Source organism: Triticum dicoccoides, chromosome 7A (genome assembly GCF_002162155.2).
Source record: "Triticum dicoccoides isolate Atlit2015 ecotype Zavitan chromosome 7A, WEW_v2.0, whole genome shotgun sequence".
Lineage (NCBI taxonomy): Eukaryota > Viridiplantae > Streptophyta > Magnoliopsida > Poales > Poaceae > Triticum > Triticum dicoccoides.
This window is the reverse complement of record NC_041392.1, coordinates 593,259,123-593,281,507: the sequence shown is the minus strand read 5'-3', so window position 1 is coordinate 593,281,507 and position 22,385 is coordinate 593,259,123.

The window sequence follows — 22,385 nt, the reverse complement described above, 5'->3', positions numbered from 1 at the left end:
AAGAGCTGACGTCGACTGGATTCGGGAACCCGTTGTCGCGCACGCTCGTCGAGTGCTCGCTGGAGGTTCTCCAGTCGAGTGCGCTCGGCCAAGTTTGCCAGGCGCACGTCCTCCAAGGCGTGAGCCTCAGGGGTTTCTCCAACGATAGGAGTGTGTAGCGCATCCATGTTCTGACGGCGAAGTTCTTCTCTCTGCAGCGACGTGAGAGGCTCTGGAAGATACTCCTCATGGGGACGCGACGGGTCGCCTCCTCCTACACCTCCGTCGGTGCGGGTAAAACCGGGGGGACTGGTCGGTCCATCGACCATCAGAACCTTCGCCGTCGGATCGCTGCTGTCGCACTCGGATGCAGTCTCTTCGGAGCCAGTCGATAGGTCGAACAGGCCGTAGAGGGATTTGTCGGGCTCGATCGCCGTGACTTGAGGGGTGGCCGACTGACGGGCCACCGCGTGTCTCACCCACCGCCGAAGCCTCGACCGACCGGAGCGCTTGCACCGGCGGGAAGAGGGGAGGGAGGGCAACACAGGAGCCGACCGGTAGGGGGTCGACGGTTGCCGCAGGAGAACGCCGCGGACGCACGCGCTAAAGTGCGTTGCCCCACGGATAGGGAGCGCGTCCACGTCAAGCGAAGCCTCCTAAAGCCAGGCGGAGTCGTCGGCGATGAACGTGAGCGCGCCGAGACAGATCTCGCGGCCCTCCACCAAAACTCCGTCGAAAACCATGATGATTCGGGTCGGAAAAGATCGCAACTCCTCCAACAAAACGCTAAAACACCTGCCCCAAGGTGGGCGCCAACTGTCGTGGTTCTAAGTCTGACAGTAATGTTGGGGGGTAAGTATGGAGAGGCGAGATCTTAGCTATGGAGAAGTTGTAAGGACGCAAGGTTTACGAGTTCAGGCCCTTCTCGGAAGAAGTAATAGCCCTACGTCTCGGAGCCCGGAGGCGGTCGACTGGATTATGTGAGTATGAGTTACAGAGGTGCGAACCCTTGTCTCGGAGGAGGGGGGTGGCTTATATAGAGTGCGCCAGGACCCCGGTCGGCCCACGTTACGAAGGGTTCAATGTACATTAAGGTAGGGCGTTACTGATAACGCTAGTAATAAAGTGCTATGATGACCATAAAAGCTACTTAATGACCGACCGTTAGCGTGCGGAGTGACTTTAGGTCTCCTGGCCGTCGAGCGGTTGGATCTTGGTCGAGTAATTGCTTCTTGGTCGAATGTCTTCGAGTCTGTCGAGTGGAACACCTCCAAGTCGATTGAAAGGTGATTTATTCTAGAGGTGTCCTTGGGTAGGGTAGTTAGGACAGGTCCGTGACCCTACCCTAGGTACATAGCTTCATCAACTACATACAGAGCAAAATAAGTGAATCTACAATCTAAAATATTACGTGATGACGGTGATGATGAAGCTACCGGCGTAGGGCTTCGCCTAAGCACTACGACGATATGACCGAGGTGTGTAACTGTGGAAGGGGGCACCACACATGGCTAAGAGAAGACTTGGTGTGTCTTTGGGGTGCCCCCTCCCACATATATAAAGGGGGCGGAGAGGTGGTCGGCCCTAGGGGCGCGTTATGGGGGGAGTCCTACTTGGACTCCCGATCCAAGTAGGATTCGCCCCCTTCCTATTCCAAGTAGGAGAAGAAGAGAAGGAAGGAGGGGCGTCGCCCCCACCCCTTGTCCAATTCGGACTGGGCAGGGGGGCGCCACCTCCTGGTCGGCCCTCTCTCTTCTCCACTAAGGCCCATGGTGGCCCATTAACCTCCGGGGGGGGGGGGGGTTCCGGTAACCCCGGTTCTCCGAAATGACCCGAACCATTCCGGTGTCCGAATGTAGCCTTCCAATATATGAATCTTTATGTCTCGACCATTTCGAGACTCCTCGTCATGTCCGTGATCTCATACGGGACTCCGAACAAACTCCGGTTCATCAAAACACGAAACTCATAATACAAATTGTCTTCGAATGTTCAGCGTGCGGACCCTATGATACGTCCATTTTGCATCATGCTTTTATATCGATATTTATTGCATTATGGGCTGTTATCACACATTATGTCACAATACTTATGCCTTTTCTCTCTTATTTTTACAAGGTTTACATGAAGAGGTAGAATGCTGGCAGCTGGATTTCTGGGCTGGAAAAGGAGCAAATATTAGATACCTATTCTTCATAACTCCAAAAGTCCTGAAACTCTATGAAAGCCAGTTTTGGGATATATAAAAAATATTGGGCGAAGAAAGCACCAGAGGGGGGCCACCCACCGTCCAAGAGAGTGGGGGCGCGTCCTACCCCCTAGGCGCGCCCCCTGCCTCGTGGGCCCCCTAGCAGGCCTTCATTGCCCATCTTTTGCTATATGAAGTCTTTCGCCCTGGAAAAAAATACAGAGGAAGCTTTCGGGATGAAGCGCCGCTGTCTCGAGGCGGAACCTTGGCGGAGCCAATCTAGGGCTCTGCCGGAGCTGTTCTTCCGGGGAAACATCCCTCCGGGAGGGGGAAATCGTCACCATCATCATCACCATCGATCCTCATCTCGGGAGGGGTTCAATCTCCATCAACATCTTCACTAGCACCATCTCATCTCAAACCCTAGTTCATCTCTTGTATCCGATCTTTGTCTCAAAACCTCATATTGGTACCTGTGGGTTGCTAGTAGTGTTGATTACTCCTTGTAGTTGATGCTAGTTGGTTTATTCAGTGGAAGATCATATGTTCAGATCATTCATGCATATTAATACACCTCTAATTATGAACATGAATATGATTTGTGAGTAGTTACGTTTGTTCCTGAGGACATGGGAGAAGTCTTGCTATAAGTAGTCATGTGAATTTGGTATTCGTTCGATATTTTGATGAGATGTATGTTGTCTCTCCTCTAGTGGTATCATGTGAACGTCGACTACATGACACTTCACCATTGTTTGGGCCTAGGGGAAGGCATTGGGAAGTAATAAGTAGATGATGGGTTGCTAGAGTGACAGAAGCATAAACCCTAGTTTATGCGTTGCTTCGTAAGGGGCTGATTTGGATCCACATGTTTCATGCTATGGTTAGGTTTACCTTAATACTTCTTTTGTAGTTGTGGATGCTTGCAAGAGGGGTTAATCATAAGTGGGATCCTTGTCCAAGGAAGGGCAGTACCCAATCACCGGTCCACCCACATATCAAATTATCAAAGTAATGAACGCGAATCATATGAGCATGATGAAAACTAGCTTGACGATAATTCCCATGAGTCATCGGGAGCATTTTCCTTTATATAACAGTTTGTCCAGGCTTGTCCTTTTCTACAAAAAGGATTGAGCCACCTTGCTGAACCTTGTTTACTTTTGTTACTTGTTACCCGTTACAAATTACCTTATCACAAAACTATCTGTTACCGATAATTTCAGTGCTTGCAGAGAATACCTTACTGAAAACCGCTTATCATTTCCTTCTGCTTCTCGTTGGGTTCGACACTCTTACTTATCTAAAGGACTACGATAGATCCCCTATACTTGTGGGTCATCAAGACTCTTTTCTGGCGTCGTTGCAGGGGAGTGAAGCGCCTTTGGTAGGTGGAATTTGGTAAGGAAAAATTTATATAGTGTGCTGAAATTTACTGTCACTTGTTACTATGGAAAGTAATCCTTTGAGGGGCTTGTTCAGGGTATCTTCACCCCGACCAGTAGAGCAAAGAGTTGCTCCTCAACCAACTAAACCTACTGAAAATGTTTACTTTGAAATTCCTTCGGGTATGATAGAGAAACTGCTAGCTAATCCTTTCACAGGAGATGGAACATTACATCCCGACTTGCACCTAATCTACGTGGATGAAGTTTGTGGATTATTTAAGCTTGCAGGTATACCCAAGGATGTTATCAAGAAGAAGGTCTTCCCTTTATCTTTGAAGGGAAAGGCATTGAAATGGTTTAGGCTATGCGATGATATTGGATCGTGGAACTACAACCGATTGAAATTGGAATTTCATCAGAAGTTTTATCCTATGCATCTGGTTCATCGTGATCGTAATTATATATATAATTTTTGGCCTCGCAAAGGAGAAAGTATCTCTCAAGCTTGGGGGAGGCTTAAGTCAATGTTATATTCATTCCCCAATCATGAGCTCTCAAGAGAAATTATTATTCAAAATTTTTATGCTCAGCTTTCTCTCAATAACCGCTCCATGCTTGATACTTCTTGTACTGGTTCTTTTATGATGAAGACTATTGAATGCAGATGGGATTTATTGGAAAGAATTAAACGCGACTCTGAAGATTGGGAACTCGACGAAGGTAAGGAGTCAGGTATAACACCTAAGTTTGATTGTGTTAAATCTTTTATGGATACCGATGCTTTTCGTGAATTTAGCACTAAATATGGACTTAACTTTGAGATATTAGCTTCTTTCTGTGAATCATTTGCTACTCATGTTGATCTCCCTAAGGAGAAGTGGCTTAAATATCATCCTCCCATTGAAGTAAAAGTAGTTGAACCTATTAAAGTTGAAGAAAATACTATCACTTATAATGTTGATCCTATTGTTCCTACTGCTTATATAGAGAAACCACCTTTCACTGATAGAATAAAGGATCATGCTAAAGCTTCAACTATGGTTCGTAAGAGCAATGCTAGAACACCTACACCAACTGAGCAAATTAAAGTTGAACCTAGTATTTCTATTGTTAAATATCTCTTGGTCGATAATATTGATGGGCATGTTATTTACTTTTGTGATGAAGCTGCTAGAATTGCTAGACCCGATACTAAAGATAAGCATAGACCTGTTGTTGGCATGCCTGTTGTTTCTGTTAAAATAGGAGATCATTGTTATGTAGCGACCAGACCTCAAACAGTCTGATCTCTGTGCTCCGGTGTCATCCCTGGATCAGTAATGCTGACACCACACAGTACTCGGAGGATTTATAACAGAGTAGCAATCACACACTTATTACATCGAGTGTCTCAAAAGAGAACTTATTACAATAAATATGGCGTAAGGCCATCTAATAACGATAACAGCGGAAGCCTTGGAAGATAAGTGAGTCCATCAACTCCAACGGCATCACTAATTATAGAACCACGACCTAAAAACTCCTTAATCGTTGTCTGAGAAGTCTGCAACATTAACGTTGCAGCCCGAAACGGGTCAGCACATGGAATATGCTGGCAATGTAACACATAGAGAGTAATGGAATGAAATTGCTATACTATATGCATATTTGGCTGGTGGAAAGCTCTATGGTTACAGTTTTGCGTAAAGCCAATTTTTCCCTGCTGCAAAGGAATAAATTTATTTAACTATCATGGTAGTTGTTAAACATTGAGAATGGTTGACAGCATTCTCAATCCCAATTAAGCATCATCATTAAACAAAACCCAATAAATTAATTTAGAGTAACATGTTGAGATTCACATGATAATCCAAGTACTAGATACTGAAAACGTCCATAACCGGGGACACGACTAACCATGATTAGTTTATTACACTCTGCATAGGTTTGCGCACTTTTCCCCACAAGACTCGATCGCCTACGTTTGGTTTCTCGCACTACATGGTGTTTGAGAAGATGGATGACCGAGACACAGTCTTTCAGAAGCGCTAGCACCTTATGATTGGGTAGACCGTACCACCTACATCCCCTACATCTGCTAGTCTACCACTGTAAGAGTTCGCACGACTTAGTCAACTATGCTAGTGTTGGAGAACGTAGCATAAATTCAAAATTTTCCTACGTGTCACCAAGATCTATCTATGGAGTCATCTAGCAACAAGGGAGGAGTGGATCTACATACCCTTGTAGATCGCGTGCGGAAGCGTTCAAGAGAACGGGGTTGATGGAGTCGTACTCGTCGTGATCCAAATCACCGATGATCCTAGTGCCGAATGGACGGCACCTCCGCGTTCAACACATGTACGGAGCAGCAACGTCTCCTCCTTCTTGATCCAGCAAGGGGAAGGAGTGGTTGATGGAGATCCAGCAACACGACGGCGTGGTGGTGGGAGTAGCGGGATTCCAACAGGGCTTCGCCAAGCACTGCGGGAGGAGGGAGGTGTGTCATGGGAGGGAGAGGGAGGCGCCAGGGCTTGGGTATTGTTTGCCCTCCCTTCCCCCACTATATATAGGGCCAAGGGAGAGGGGGAGGGCGCAGCCTTGCCCCTTCCTCCAAGGAAGGGTGCGGCCAAGGGGGGGAGGAGTCCATCCTCCCCAAGGCACCTCGGAGGTGCCTTCCCCTTTTAGGACTCTCCCCTCCTCTTGTCCCTTTGGCGCATGGGCCTCTAGGGGCTGGTGCCCTTGGCCCATGTAGGCCAAGGCGCACCCCCTACAGCCCATGTGGCCCCCGGGGAAGGTGGCCCCACCCGGTGGACCCCCGGGACCCTTCCGGTGGTCCCGGTACAATACCGGTGACCCCGAAACTTGTCCCGATGGCCGAAATAGCACTTCCTATATATAATTCTTTACCTCTGGACCATTCTGGAACTCCTCGTGACGTCTGGGATCTCATCCGGGACTCCGAACAACATTCGGGTTACCGCATACTAATATCTCTATAACCCCAGCGTCACCGAACCTTAAGTGTGTAGACCCTACGGGTTCGGGAGACATGCAGACATGACCGAGATGACTCTCCGGTCAATAACCAACAGCGGGATCTGGATACCCATGTTGGCTCCCACATGTTCCATGATGATCTCATCGGATGAACCACGATGTCAAGGACTTAATCAATCCCGTATACAATTCCCTTTGTCTAGCGGTACGATACTTGCCCGAGATTCGATCGTCGGTATCCCGATACCTTGTTCAATCTCATTACCGGCAAGTCTCTTTACTCGTTCCGTAACACATCATCCTGTGATCAACTCCTTGATCACATTGTGCACATTATGATGATGTCCTACCGAGTGGGCCTAGAGATACCTCTCCGTTTACACGGAGTGACAAATCCCAGTCTCGATTCGTGCCAACCCAACAGACACTTTCGGAGATACCCGTAGTGTACCTTTATAGCCACCCAGTTACATTGTGACGTTTGGCACACCCAAAGCACTCCTACGGTATCCGGGAGTTGCACAATCTCATGGTCTAAGGAAATGATACTTGACATTAGAAAAGCTTTAGCATACGAACTATACGATCTAGTGCTATGCTTAGGATTGGGTCTTGTCCATCACATCATTCTCCTAATGATGTGATCCCGTTATCAACGACATCCAATGTCCATGGTCAGGAAACCGTAACCATCTATTGATCAACGAGCTAGTCAACTAGAGGCTTACTAGGGACATGGTGTTGTCTATGTATCCACACATGTATCTGAGTTTCCTATCAATACAATTCTAGCATGGATAATAAACGATTATCATGAACAAGGAAATATAATAATAATATATTCATTATTGCCTCTAGGGCATATTTCCAACAGTCTCCCACTTGCACTAGAGTCAATAATCTAGTTCACATCGATATGTGATTAACACTCAAGGTCACATCCCCATGTGACTAACACCCAAAATAATCTAGTTCACATTTACCATGTGATTAACACTGGGTTTGATCATGTTATGCTTGTGAGAGAGGTTATAGTCAACCGGTCTGAACCGTTCAGATCCGTGTGCGCTTTACAAATCTCTTTGTCATCTCCTATATGCAACTACTACGCTACATTTGGAGCCATTCCAAATAACTGTTCTACTTGGAGCTATTCTAAATTGTTGCTCCATTATACGTATCCGGTATCTCTACTCAGAGCTATCCGGATAGGTGTTAAGCTTGCATCGACGTAACCCTTTACGACGAACTCTTTTACCACCTCCATAATCGAGAAAATTCCTTAGTCCACTAGTTACTAAGGATAACTTTGACCGCTGTCTTGTGATCCATTCTTGGATCACTCTTGTACCCCTTGACTGACTCATGGCAAGGCACATTTCAGGTGCGGTACACAGCATAGCATACTGTAGGGCCTATGTCTTAAGCATAGGGGATGACCTTCGTCCTTTCTTTCTATTCTGCCGTGGTCGAGCTTTAAGTCTTAACTTCATACCTTACCACTCGGGCAAGAACTCCTTCTTTGACTGATCCATCTTGAACACCTTCAAGATCATGTCAAGGTATGTGCTCATTTGAAAGTACCATTAAGCGTTTTGATCTATCCCCATAGATCTTGATGCTCAATGTTCAAGTAGCTTAATCCAGGCCTTCCATTGAAAACACTTTCAAATAACCCTATATGCTTTCCAGAAATCCTACGTCATTTCTGATCCATAATATGTCAACAACATATACTCATCAGAAATTCTATAGTGCTCCCACTCACTTCTTTGGAAATACAAGTTTCTCATAAACTTTGTATAAACCCAAAATCTTTGATCATCTCATCAAAGCGTACATTCCAACTCCGAGATGCTTACTCCAGTCCTTAGAAAGATTACTGGAGCTTTGCATACTTATTAGCATCTTTCAGGATTGACAAAACCTTCCGGTTGTATCACATACGACCTTTCCTCAAGAAAATCGTCGAGGAAACAATGTTTCGACATCCTATTTGCAAGATTTCATAAATAATGCAGTAATCACTAATATAATTCCAACAGACTCTTAGCATCGCTACGAGTGAGAAAGTCTCATCGTAGTCAACTCCTTGAACTTGTCGGGAAACATCTTAACGACAAGTCGAGCTTTCTTAATGGTGACATTTACCATCATTGTCTATCTTCCTTTTAAAATCCATCTGTACTCAACAGCCTTACGACTATCAAGTAGTTCTTCCAAAGTCTACACTTTGTTTTCATACATGGATCCTCTCTCGGATTTTATGGTCTTGAGCCATTTATCAGAATCCGGGCCCACCATCGCTTCTCCATAGCTCGTAGGTTCATTGTTGTCTAGCAACATGACTTCCAAGACAGGGTTACGTACCACTTTGAAGTAGTACGCATCCTTGTCGACCTACGAGGTTTGGTAGTGACTTGATCTGAAGTTTCATGATCACTATCATAAGCTTCCACTTCAATTGGTATAGGTGCCACAGGAACAACTTCATGTGCCCTGCCACACACTAGTTGAAGAGACGGTTCAATAACCTCATCAAGTCTCCACCATCCTCCCACTCAATTCTTTCGAGAGAAACTTTTCCTCGAGAAAGGACCCGATTCTAGAAACAATCCCTTATTGCTTTTGAATCTGAGACAGGAGGTATACCCAACTGTTTTGGGTGTCCTATGAAGATGCATTTATCTGCTTTGGGTTCGAGCTTACCAGCATGAAACTTTTTCACATAAGCGTCGCAGCCCCAAACTTTTAAGAAATGACAGCTTAGGTTTTCTCTAAACCATAGTTCATACGGTGTCATCTCATCGGAATTATGTGGTGACCCTTTTTAAAGTGAATGTGGTTGTCTCTAATGCCTAACCCATAAACTATCGTGGTAATTCGATAAGAGACATCATGGTATGCATCATATCCAATAGGGTGATGTTCGGACACACCATCACACTATGGTGTTCCAGGCTGTATTAGTTGTGAAACAATTTCCACAATGTCTTAATTCTGTGCCAAACTCGTAATTTAGATATTCATCTCTATGATCATATCATAGATATTTTATCCTCTTGTCACGACGATCTTTCAACTTCACCCTGAAATTTCTTGAACCTTTCAACAATTCAGACTCGTGATTCATCAAGTAAATATACTCAACATCTACTCAAATTATCTGTGAAGTAAGAGCATAACGATATCCACTACACGCCTCAGCACTCATTGGACTGCACACATCAAAATGTATTACTTCCAACAAGTTGCTTTCTAGTTCCATTTTACTGAAACCGAGGCTTTCAGTCATCTTGCCCATGTGGTATGATTTGCATGTCTCAAGTGATTCAAAAATCAAGTGAGTCCAAACGGTCCATTTGCATGGAGTTTCTTCATGCATATACACCAATAGACATGGTTCGCATGTCTCAAACTTTTCAAAAATGAGTGAGTCCAAAGATCCATCAACATGGAGCTTGTTCATGCGTTTTTATACCGATATGACTTAAGTGGAAGTGCCACAAGTAGGTGGTACTATCATTACTATCTTATATCTTTTGGCATGAACATGTGTATCACTATGATAGAGATTCAATGAACCATTCATTTTAGGTGCAAGACCATTGAAGGTATTATTCAAATAAACAGAGTAACCATTATTCTCCTTAAATGAATAACCGTATTGCGATAGACGTAATCCAATCATGTCTATGCTCAACGCAAACACCAATCTCGATGGTAGAGGGAGCGTACGATGCTTGATCATATCAACATTGGAAACACTTCCAACACATATCGTCAGCTCACCTTTAGCTAGTCTCCGTTTATTCCGTAGCTTTTATTTCGAGTTACTAACACTTAGCAACCGAACCGGTATCTAATACCCTGGTGCTACTAGGAGTACTAGTAAAGTACACATTAACATAATGTATATCAAATATACTTCTATCGACCTTGCCAGCCTTCTTATCTACCAAGTATCTAGGGTAATTCTGCTCCCGTGGCTGTTCCCTTTATTACAGAAGCACTTAGTCTCGGGTTTGGGTTCAACCTTGGGTTTCTTCACTAGAGCAGCAGCTGATTTGCCATTTCATGAAGTATCCCTTCTTGCCCTTGCCCTTTTTAAAACTAGTGGTTTCACTAACCATCAACAATTGATGCTCCTTCTTGATTTCTACTTTCGCGGTGTCAAACATCGCGAGTATTTCAAGGATCATCATATCTATCCCTGATATGTTATAGTTCATCACGAAGCTCTAGCAGCTTGGTGGTAATGACTTCGGAGAAACATCACTATCTCATCTGGAAGATCAACTCCCACTTGATTCAAATGATTGTTGTATTCAGACAGTTTGAGCACAAGCTCAACAATTGAGCTTTTCTCCCTTAGTTTGCAGGCTAAGAAAATCGTCGGAGGTCTTATACCTCTTGACGTGGGCACGAGCCTGAAATCCCAATTTCAGTCCTTGGAACATCTCATATGTTCTGCAATGTTTCAAAAACGTCTTTGGTGCCTCAATTCTAAACCATTTAGCATTACTCACTGAACTATCATATAGTCATCAAAACATGTATGTCAGATGTTCGCAACATCCACAGACGACGTTCGAGGTTCAGCACACTGAGCGGTGCATTAAGGACATAAGCCTTCTATGAAGCAATGAGGACAATCCTCAGTTTACGGACCTAGTCAGCATAATTGCTACTATCAACTTTCAACTAAATTTTCTCTAGGAACATATCTAAACAGTAGAACTAAAGCGCGAGCTACGACATAATTTGCAAAATCCTTTTGACTATGTTCAGGATAAACAAGTTCATCTTATGAACTCCCACTCAGATAGACATCCCTCTAGTCATCTAAGTGATTACATGATCCGAGTCAACTAGGCCGTGTCTGATCATCACGTGAGACGGACTAGTCAACATCGGTGAACATCTTCATGTTGATCGTATCTTCTATACGACTCATGTTCGACCTTTCGATCTTCTGTGTTTCGAGGCCATGTCTGTACATGATAGGCTCGTCAAGTCAACCTAAGTGTTTCGCGTGTGTAATCTGGCTTACACCCGTTGTATGTGAACGTAAGAATCTAACACCCGATCGTCACGTGGTGCTTCGAAACACGAACTGTCGTAACGGTGCACAGTTAGGGGGAACACTTTCTTGAAATTTTAACGAGGGTTCATCTTATTTACTACCGTCGTTCTAAGCAAATAAGATGTATAAACATGATAAACATCACATGCAATCAAATAGTGACATGATATGGCCAATATCATATTGCTCCTTTTGATCTCCATCTTCGGGGCTCCATGATCATCATCATCACTGGCATGACACCATGATCTCCATCATCATGATCTCCATCATTGTGTCTCCATGAAGTTGTCTCGCCAACTATTAGTTCTACTACTACAGCTAACGGTTAGCAATAAAGTAAAGTAATTACATGACGTTTATGTTGACACGCAGGTCATAAATAAATTAAGACAACTCCTATGGCTCCTGCCGGTTGTCATACTCATCGACATGCAAGTCGTGATTCCTATTACAAGAACATGAGCAATCTCATACATCACATATATCATTCATCACATGCTTTGGCCATATCACATCACATAGCATACCCTGCAAAAACAAGTTAGACGTCCTCTAATTGTTGTTGCATGTTTTACGTGGCTGCTATGGGTTTCTAGCAAGAATGTTTCTTACCTACGCAAAAACCACAACGTGATATGCCAATTGCTATTTACCCTTCATAAGGACCCTTTTCATCGAATCCGATCCGACTAAAGTGGGAGAGACAGACACCCGCCAGCCACCTTATGCAACTAGTGCATGTTTGTCGGTGGAACTAGTCTCACGTAAGAGTACGTGTAAGGTCGGTCCGGGCCGCTTCATCCCACGATGCCGCCGAATCAAGATAAGACTAGTAACGGCAAGCATATTGAACAAAATCAACGCCCACAACTACTTTGTGTTCTACTCGTGCATAGAAACTACGCATAGACCTAGCTCATGATGCCACTGTTGGAGAACGTAGCATAAATTCAAAATTTTCCTACATGTCACCAAGATCTATCTATGGAGTCATATAGCAACAAGGGAGGAGTGGATCTACATACCCTTGTAGATCGCATGCGGAAGCGTTCAAGAGAACGGGGTTGATGCAGTTGTACTCGTCGTGATCCAAATCACCGATGATCCTAGCGCCGAACGGACGGCACCTCCGCGTTCAACACACGTACGGAGCAGCGACGTCTCCTCCTTCTTGATCCAGCAAGGGGGAAGGAGAGGTTGATGGAGATCTAGCAACACGACGGCGTGGTGGTGGAAGTAGCGGGATTCCAACAGGGCTTTGCCAAGCACTGCGGGAGGAGGGAGGTGTGTCATGGGAGGGAGAGGGAGGCGCCAGGGCTTGGGTATTGTTTGCCCTCCCTTCCCCCACTACATATAGGGCCAAGGGAGAGGGGGAGGGCGCAGCCTTCCCCCTTCCTCCAAGGAAGGGTGCGGCCAAGGGGGGGAGGAGTCCATCCTCCCCAAGGCACCTCGGAGGTGCCTTCCCCTTTTAGGACTCTCCCCTCCTCTTGTCCCTTTGGTGCATGGGCCTCTAGGGGCTGGTGCCCTTGGCCCATGTAGGCCAAGGCGCACCCCCTACAGCCCATGTGGCCCCCGGGGAAGGTGGCCCCACCCTGTGGACCCCCGGGACCCTTCCGGTGGTCCCGGTACAATACCGGTGACCCCGAAACTTGTCCCGATGGCTGAAATAGCACTTCCCATATATAATTCTCTACCTCCGGACCATTCCGGAACTCCCCGTGACGTCTGGGATCTCATCCAGGACTCCGAACAACATTCGGGTTACCGCATACTAATATCTCTATAACCCCAGCGTCACCGAACCTTAAGTGTGTAGACCCTACGGGTTCGGGAGACATGCAGACATGACCGAGATGACTCTTCGGTCAATAACCAACAGCGGGATCTGGATACCCATGTTGGCTCCCACATGTTCCACGATGATCTCATCGGATGAACCACGATGTCAAGGACTTAATCAATCCCGTATACAATTCCCTTTGTCTAGCGGTATGATACTTGCCCGAGATTCGATCGTCGTTATCCCGATACCTTGTTCAATCTCGTTATCGGCAAGTCTCTTTACTCGTTCCGTAACACATCATCCCGTGATCAACTCCTTGATCACATTGTGCACATTATGATGATGTCCTACCGAGTGGGCCCAGAGATACCTCTCCGTTTACACGGAGTGACAAATCCCAGTCTCGATTCGTGCCAACCCAACAGACACTTTCGGCGATACCCGTAGTGTACCTTTATAGCCACCCAGTTACGTTGTGACGTTTGGCACACCCAAAGCACTCCTACGGTATCCGGGAGTTGCACAATCTCATGGTCTAAGGAAATGATACTTGACATTAGAAAAGCTTTAGCATACGACCTACACGATCTAGTGCTATGCTTAGGATTGGGTCTTGTCCATCACATCATTCTCCTAATGATGTGATCCCGTTATCAACGACATACAATGTCCATGGTCAGGAAACCGTAACCATCTATTAATCAACGAGCTAGTCAACTATAGGCTTACTAGGGACATGGTGTTTCTATGTATCCACACATGTATCTGAGTTTCCTATCAATACAATTCTAGCATGGATAATAAACGATTATCATGAACAAGGAAATATAATAATAATAAATTTATTATTGCCTCTAGGGCATATTTCCAACAGCTAGAGCCCATAATAGCTTGTGGCTGCACACGGAAGTTTCTAGTATGAATAGTCTCATGATCCCTTTGAGCCTGGGTGGCGGTCCAAAAGAAAAACAGGCAAGTCCTAGAATACCCAGGTGCCTCAATCCACCCAAATGTGTGTTTAAATTTCCACCTTAAATAAACCATTAATTAACAACCTCACGTCTGTCATGGATAACACTCACCCAATCCACGTCTACTAGCATAGCATGGCATAATAAGCAAACGCAGAAGTAACTCCCAAAGGTTTGAAAATAAACAGGTAATAGGTACTACCTCAACTACTTCCCATCCCACAATTTAATTAGATCCTAATCATGCAATGTGTGAGGATAGATCTAATGCAATAAACCTGGGTAGTAGAAAAAGTATGATCAAAGTGTTACTTGCCTTGCTGATGATCCGGGAAACCTAGTGATTCGAAGTAACAAGCAGCGCACTCCGGGTACTTTATCGCAAACAAACAAACAAGCATACAATAAGTAATCATATAATGCACGGGTAAAACTCAAATAAGAGATCTAACCAGAAGGTTCAACTTAAGAACTCTGGTTTGCAAAAAGAATCAAATCCAACGAAGCAACGAAAGTCAAACGGCAAAAGAAAACAACTTCGTTCTACTAATCTGGATCTAAGGCAATTTTTACAGTAACAAAAACTTGTTTAAGTTGGTTAAACGGATAGAGGGTTTCAAGACAAAACTCCAGGCGCTTGAATCACCTGATTCCGATAAACGAGCGAAAAGTTATACTAAAACGAAAATCGGATCACGAATCGCGATCAGAAAAATCGCGGATTTAATCCGAGAAAAGAAAAACGACGAACGTTCGCTAGAACTAACGAACGAACGAATGCTCGCTATTTAAATAAACCGGAAAAACCGATCTATTTTAAAAAAACGAAACTAAAAAAACCGACGACAAACCGAACGGTTTTTCAAAAAAAACTAAAAAAACCGGCACGGAAATCGAGGTGGCAAACTTTGGGCGGCGTGCGGTGGCGGCGGCGGGCGCTGGGGCTGGGGCGGCTTAGGGTTTCGGCTGGGCCTCTCCCCGGCTTATAAAGCCTAGCGGGCCGGGAGTCCTAGTCGGACACGACCCTAGGTCGGTTCGTTTTTTAATAATTACACGCAGAAGAAAAAAAAAAGAAATACTAAACGGGCTCCAAAAATTTCGAAATAAATTTTCATGGGCTTATAAAATCAAGTCGCACAAGGTGAACATTTATTTGGGGCCTAAAAGCAATTTTCAAAAGCAGCCATTTTTCCTAAATTCAAATAAAATAACGAAAAACTCCGAAATAAAATCTTATTTGATTTTATTATTAAATCCTCAATATTTCTTTATTTTGGGAAAGTCATTTTATTCCCTCTCTCATATTTTGTAATAGAAATAACTGATGATAAAATAATTAAAATCAAATGATCCTATTCTCAAAATTTGAGAAAACTCAAATATGAAAATAAATAAATCCCCAACTCTCTCCGTGGGTCCTTGAGTTGCGTAGAATTTCTAGGATCAACCAAAAGCAAAATAAAATATGATATGCAATGATGATCTAATGTATAACATTCCATATTGAAAATTTGGGATGTTACAAACCTACCCCCCTTAAGATGAATCTCGCCCTCGAGATTCGGGTTGGCTAGAAAATAGGTGAGGGTGGTCCATGAGCAAATCTTCCTCTTGTTCCCAGGTGGTTTCATCCTTTGTGTGGTGGCTCCACTGAACTTTGCAAAACTTGATAACCTTGCTGCGAGTGACTCGGCTGGCAACCTCGAGAATCTTAATTGGTTTCTCCTCGTAGGTCAAATTGTTATCCAACTGAATAGTTTCCAATGGCACTGTGTCTCTCAATGGTATGTCAACCATCTCCACGTGACACTTCTTCAACTGGGAAACGTGGAACACATCATGAACTCCTGACAATCCTTCAAGCAATTCCAACTTGTAGGCCACTTCTCCCATACGCTCCAAAACTCGATATGGTCCTACAAATCATGGCACTAACTTTCCTTTAACTCCAAAACGCTTTGTTCCCCGAAGTGGAGATACTCGAAGATAAGCTCTATCTCTGACTTCATAAACTATCTCCTTGCGTTTAGAATCTGCGTAACTCTTCTGTCTGGAATGAGCTATCTTGAGGCTATCGTGAATCAACTTCACCTTCTGTTCAGACTCTTTAATCAAGTCAGGTCCAAACAACTGGCGGTCTCCAACTTCGTCCCATGACAACGGTGTCCTACACCTCCTTCCGTATAAGGCTTCGAAAGGGGCCATCTTCAAACTGGTTTGGTAACTGTTGTTGTAAGAGAACTCTGCATATGGCAAATTGTCGTCCCAACTAGATCCGTAATCTAGCGCACAAGCTCTCAGCATATCCTCCAAAATCTGATTGACTCTCTCGTTCTGTCCATCTATCTGTGGATGAAAAGCTGTACTGAATTCTAGCCTAGTTCCCAAAGTTTCATGCAACTGCTTCCAAAACTTTGAGGTAAACTGGGTTCCTCTAACTGATACGATACTCCTCGGAACTCCATGCAAACATACGATCCTGGTCATGTATATCTTTGCCAACTTAGCACTGGTGTAAGTGGTCTTTACTGGGATGAAATGAGCTACCTTCGTCAATCGATCGACTACAACCCAAATCGAGTCATAGCCTGAACGAGTCCTGGGTAATCCAGTGATAAAATCCATGCCTAACTTATCCCACTTCCATTCAGGTATCGGCAATGGTTGTAACAATCCTGCTGGCTTCTGATGCTCTGCCTTTAATCTCTGACACACATCACAAACTGCTACATACTCCGCAATATCCTTCTTCATTCCGGTCCACCAAAAAATATCCTTCAAATCCAAATACATCTTGGTATTTCCTGGGTGAATCGAATATGGTGAATCGTGTGCCTCTTGCAGAATCAACCTCCTAATCTCTGGGTCATTGGGCACATAAACACGGTCTTCAAACCATAGGGTGTCGTGCTCATCCTCACGAAATCCTTTAGCTTTTCCTTTGCTCAGTTTCTCCTTTATAGCGGCAATCTCCTTGTCAGTCTTCTGAGCTTCTCTGATTCTATCCATCAAAGTTGACTGAATCTCCAATGCTGCTACATAGCATCTCGGAACTATTTCCATACATAGTTCACGAAGATTTTCTGCTATCTCCTTTGGTATTTCTCCCGTCATTAATGTAGTGACGTGGCTCTTACGGCTTAATGCGTCAGCTACTACATTTGCCTTTCCAGGATGGTAATGCAATCTCATATCGTAATCCTTGATGAGCTCCAACCATCTCCTTTGTCTGAGATTTAACTCCTTCTGTGTGAAAATGTACTTCAAACTCTTATGATCCGTATACACCTCACAATGGTTTCCAATGAGGAAATGCCTCCATGTTTTCAAGGCATGCACTACGGCTGCTAACTCCAAATCATGCGTAGCATAATTCAACTCATGAGGTTTCAGTTGTCTTGAGGCATATGAAACAACTCTCCCTTCCTGCATAAGCACTGCTCCAAGTCCTTGATGTGAAGCAGCGCAATACACCTCATAATCCTTGGTCTGATCTGGCAAAATCAACACTGGTGAAGTAACCAAACGTTTCTTCAACTCCTGGAAACTAGCCTCACATTCCTCAGTCCATTTGAACTTGGTATCCTTCTTCAACAACTCAGTCATAGGCTTCGCAATCTTTGAGAAATTCTCAATAAATCTCTGGTAGTATCCTGCGAGTCCAAGAAAACTCTGTATCTCTCCCACCGTGGTAGGTGCTTCCCATTTGGTCACGGTATCAACTTTAGTGGGATCTAGTGCTATTCCTTCTCCGGATATAACGTGTCCGAGGAATCCTACTTCCTTCAACCAAAACTCACATTTGCTGAACTTGGCATACAACTGATGTTCTCTGAGCTTCTCAAGTACCAATCGCAAATGTTCCTTATGCTCTTCTTCATTCTTCGAGTAAACCAGGATATCATCAATGAACACTACGACGAACTTATCCAAGAAATCCATAAACACTTTGTTCATCATGTTCATAAAATATGCAGGTGCGTTAGTCAGACCAAATGACATAGCGGTATACTCGTACAGCCCATACCTGGTGGTAAAAGCTATCTTAGGAATATCCTGTTCTCGGATCTTCAACTGGTGGTATCCTGTTCGCAGATCGATCTTGGAAAATACCTTAGCTCCTTGCAATCGATCAAACAAATCATTGATCATTGGTAGTGGGTACTTGTTCTTGATCGTTACTTCATTCAATCCTCGATAATCAACAACCATCCGTAACGATCCATCCTTCTTCACCACTAGAAGTACTGGCGATCCCCAAGGCGAAGAACTTGGGAGAATGTATCCTTTATCCAGTAACTCCTTAATCTGCTTCTTAATTTCTACCAAGTCCTTTGCGGGCATCCTGTATGGTCTCTTTGATATTGGCCCGGTGCCTGGCAATAGCTCAATCAAAAACTCAATATCTCTATCCGGTGGCATGCTTGGCAACTCTTCTGGAAATACTTCAGGGAAATCCCTTACCACTGGTACTTCCTCCTGCACAACTCCTGTTAAGCAATTTACTTGAGTCCTCTTCGGCACATGTCGGGATACAAACTTGATCCTTCTCCCTTCTAGGGTGGTAAGCAAAATTGACTTACTAGTGCATTCAATATTCCCTTCATACTTTGATAACCAATCCATGCCTAATATCACATCCAATCCTTGAGATTCCAATACTATTAGGTCTGAGGGAAAAACATAGTTACCAATCCTTAATGGTAACCGATCACACCATCGACTAGCCATATATTCTGCTCCAGGCGAGGTTACTAACATGGGTGACCTAAGGTCTTGGGTTGACAGGTTATACTTATCCACAAATCCCCTTGAGATGTATGAATGCGATGCACCAGTATCAAAAAGAACGAGTGCAGTAAATGACTTAACCAAAAACTTACCTATTACTGCATCAGGCTGAGCTTCAACCTCCTCCACGCTAACGTGGTTCACCTGTCCCTTGTTGAAAGGGTTCGGCTTCTTCCCAGAGCTTCCATTGCCATTTCCATTTTGTATTTCAGGGCATTCATTGGCATAATGTCCGGTCTTCGAACACTTAAAGCAAGTGACTTGGCTCAGGTCCTTCTTGGTTGGGGTTGATGGGTTGGTGCGATTCTGGCCGTTGCTTCCTCCATTCCCATTACCATTCCTGGTGCCATTGTGATTGTGCGAGCTACCTCCTCCATGGGTATACTGAAAATGTCCTCCCGGTCTAGGGGTAAAACGTGGCTTCTGCTGAGCTCCTGAAGTGTACTTTCCTTGTCCATACTTCCTCTTGCGATTCTCTATTTGCTGCTGCTTCCCTTCAATCATAAGAGCACAATCTACCAACTCCTGGTAGTTGTTGAAGGTTGCTACCATCAACTGCATGCTCAACTCATCATTCAGTCCTTCCAGAAACTTCTCCTGCTTAGCTGCATCTGTAGCGACGTCATCTGGGGCATAACGTGCTAACTTACTAAAGTCCTCCACATACTGGCCAACTGTCCGTCCTCCTTGGCGCAAGTTGCGAAACTCACGCTTCTTCATGGCCATAGCTCCTGCTGAAACATGTGCAGTACGAAAAGCCTGTTGAAACTGGTCCCATGTGACAGTGTCGACAGGGAAAGTGGCTGTGAAATTCTCCCACCATGATGCTGCGGGTCCTTCAAGTTGATGTGCGACAAACTTTACCTTCTCTGCATCTGTGCATCCTGCTGTGGTCAACTCTCTAGCTGTCTTGCGGAGCCAATCATCTGCTACTATCGATTCGATGCTACTGGAAAACACCGACGGATTTAGCCTAAGGAAACGGGCTAAGTGATCAACAGGTGGTGGTGGTGGGTTGTTGTTGTTGTTCCCCTGATTCTGATTCTGGACTAGCAACTGCATCAATGTGTTCTGCTGCTGGATCAACTGAGTGAGCTCCGGTGGAAAGGTAAATCCGGGGTCACGTCTCAGAGGCATCTAAGGGTTTAGAAAAGATGAGATGTAAGAATAGAGGGGGTCTAAAGAGAAAACACTACCCATATGCACATGAGGCAAAAGCAAACAATTCACTTCATTCAATCAAACAAGGGCATACAATCGATCTAACTATCGCAAAAGTGCTCAGACTACTATATTTACATGGTGGACTACTACTACTGATGAGGTGGTCTACTAGAAATATTCTTCGGTTGCAGACTCCATGATATCTGCTCTAGCTTCATCAACATAGTCATCATCGCTTTCGTCTTGGTCCGAGTCTGTGTCGTAGATGATGATGTAGTCTTCCGGGCGAATCTCCTTGGGTTCTTCATCTTTGTCTACTGGTGTAGGGCCTCCCATAAATATCCCGATCTTCATTGTTAGGTCGGCATTCTTGTCCACCAATACTTCAATTTCTTCTTCATAATCTTCACGTGTAGCTTTGAGTTCTTCCTCCAGTTCCTTGATTCTTGTCTTAGCCTTCTTCAGATCTATCATGTCGGCGCACATCTGGTTCTCCTGTCGACGAATGTGCTGGTTTAACTCCTGGATAAAAGCTGCAATTGATCTATCCTTCCGGGTGCTGATCATCTCCGAGTGCTCATCTCGGCGCCCACAAATCTGGTAGATTGTATCTTTGAGGTCATTGCGGTAGACATCTCCAATGCGTCCCATGGTGATGTGAGCTGCCATGCTCATTCCCAGACTCCAAGTTGGTGCATCAAAAGAAAACTCTATGGGCTCAGTGACTGGCATGAACGTCCTTCCTGGAACTTGAACTTGAATCATCCAGCGCTCTTCTTTAGGTGAAATGGCGTTGTAGGTTCCGGTGAAGCTTGGTACTCCTATGTTCATGTATCTAGTGACTTCCTTCAAGTGACGTCCAAATGGTGTATCTTCATCCGGTTGCATGAACTTGTTCCTTGCATCCGCCATCCTAAAGAGAAGAAAAGATGAGAGGTCAGAAGAGAAGAGAGTGACCGTACCACCTACATCCCCTACATCTACTAGTCTACCACTGTAAGAGTTCGCATGACTTAGTCAACTATGCTAGAGCCCATAATAGTTTATGGCTGCACACGGAAGTTTCTAGTATGAATAGTCTCATGATCCCTTTGAGCCTGGGTGGCGGTCCAAAAGAAAAACAAGCAAGTCCTGGAATACCCAGGTGCCTCAATTCACCCAGATGTTTGTTTAAGTTGCCACCTTAAATAAACCATTAATTAACAACCTCACGTCTGTCATGGATAACACTCACCCAATCCACGTCTACTAGCATAGCATGGCATAATAAGCAAACGCAGAAGTAACTCCCAAAGGTTTGAAAATAAACAGGTAATAGGTACTACCTCAACTACTTCCCATCCCACAATTTAATTAGATCCTAATCATGCAATGTGTGAGGATAGATCTAATGCAATAAAACTGGGTAGTAGAAAAAGTATGATCAAAGTGTTACTTGCCTTGCTGATGATCCAGGAAACCTAGTGATTCGAAGTAACAAGCGGCGCACTCCGGGTACTCTATCGCAAACAAACAAACAAGCATACAATAAGTACTCATCTAATGCACGGGTAAAACTCAAATAAGAGATCTAACCATAAGGTTCAACTTAAGAACTCCGGTTTGCAAAACGAATCAAATGCAACGAAGCAACGAAAGTCAAATGGCAAAAGAAAACACCTTCGTTCTACTAATCTGGATCTAAGGAAATTTTTACAGTAACAAAAACTTGTTTAAGTTGGTTAAAAGGATAGAGGGTTTCGAGATGAAACTCCAGATGCTTGAATCGCCTGATTCCGATAAACGAGCGAAAAGTTATACTAAAACGAAAATCGGATCAGGAATTGCGATCAGAAAAATCGCGAATTTAATCCGAGAAAAGAAAAACGACGAACGTTCACTAGAACTAACGAACGAACGAATGCTCGCTATTTAAATAAATCGGAAAAACCGATCTATTTTAAAAAAAACCGAAACTAAAAAAACGACAGAAAAACCAAACGGTTTTTCGAAAAAAACTAAAAAAACCGGCGCAAAAATCAAGGTGGCGAACCTCGGGCGGCGTGCGGTGGCG